Genomic DNA, 1376 nt, shown 5'->3' on the forward strand with positions numbered 1-1376 from the left:
ATGAGCTAACCTAGGTGAAATGGGTCGTTTATGAGCTAACCTAGGTGAAATGGGTCGTTTATGAGTTAACCTAGGTGAAATGGGTCGTTTATGAGCTAAGTTAGGTGAAATGGATCGTTTATGAGCTAACCTAGGTGAAATGGATCGTTTATGAGCTAACCTAGGTGAAATGGGTCGTTTATGAGCTAACCTAGGTGAAATGTGTCGTTTATGAGTTAACCTAGGTGAAATGGGTCGTTTATGAGCTAATTATGCAATTTTTGACATAAGTTAGCTAAGTACATATCGTTTTAGAGCTAACTTAGGTAAAATGGATGGTTTATGAGGTCAGTAAGCTTATTAAGTCATTTTGGAGGAAAAGAAGCTAACTCTAGGTCATTATGGTAAGCATATTGGAGGAAATAAAGCTAAGTCTAGGTCTTTATGCATTTGTTAAGCAAAACACTAGAGAAACTTACCGTGATCAGGGAGGTGTAGGAGCGGGGTGGCTAGTGCCGCTACCTGGAGAAGGATCGTGCGATGCGTTTCTGGAGTTAAGCTGCACCAAAGATCATTTCCAATGTCTCGTTAGCATTACGACACTCAAATGTTAAGACTAGCAAGTAATGTCCATTCAAATTAAACTCACCGTGCTCCCAGGAGCAATCACTGGCACCGGCGGAGCGGGCTGACCGGACTTCTCGCACACAGACTGCACATTTGGTTTTCAGAACAGAGTCATACTAGTTAGTAATGAGACTCAAATGTTAAGACTAGCAAGTAATCTGCAGAAGAAACTTACCACAAGGAGCTCGTACATGGCCCTTACCTGCATGTCATTCCGTGCCCTCTCCTCCTCCATCATCTTTCTCGTCCTCTCCTCCATCTCCTGCTGCCTCTCCGCCGCCTCCGCCAGAAGTTTCTCCGTTCTATCTCTCTCAGTCTGTATAGCAGCCTGCAACACCACTCACATGACCATTTGTAATCATTGATGGAAGCGCACACAATGTAATGGAGAAAGATAACTGAGTACGTATCACTAACCTTGATGGCGAGTTGCACTGGCCGTTCACGAGGCCTTATCTCAGGAGCGGAGCTCGACTGGCGCGCCTTGATCTCCGGGAGAGTGCTAGGACAACGGATAAGTCCATCTCCAATGGCTATGGAGCCATGGGACCTCCCGCCACCAGATATCATCACCAGCTCTGGATCAATGGGACCCTGGCTCGGGTTAAAGTCCTCCCCTTTCCTCGCCTTCCCCTCATCTCTATATCTCACGAGCTTGTTGTGGGAGGAGATGTTGGTGAAGTTGTTTGCATCATCGAGGTCAGACTGAGAGAAAGCCTTGACTTTCTTGAAAGAGCCAGTGTGGGCCATGGCATACAGGTCGTACACCT

This window comes from Triticum aestivum, chromosome 5D, assembly GCF_018294505.1.
Source record: "Triticum aestivum cultivar Chinese Spring chromosome 5D, IWGSC CS RefSeq v2.1, whole genome shotgun sequence".
NCBI lineage: Eukaryota > Viridiplantae > Streptophyta > Magnoliopsida > Poales > Poaceae > Triticum > Triticum aestivum.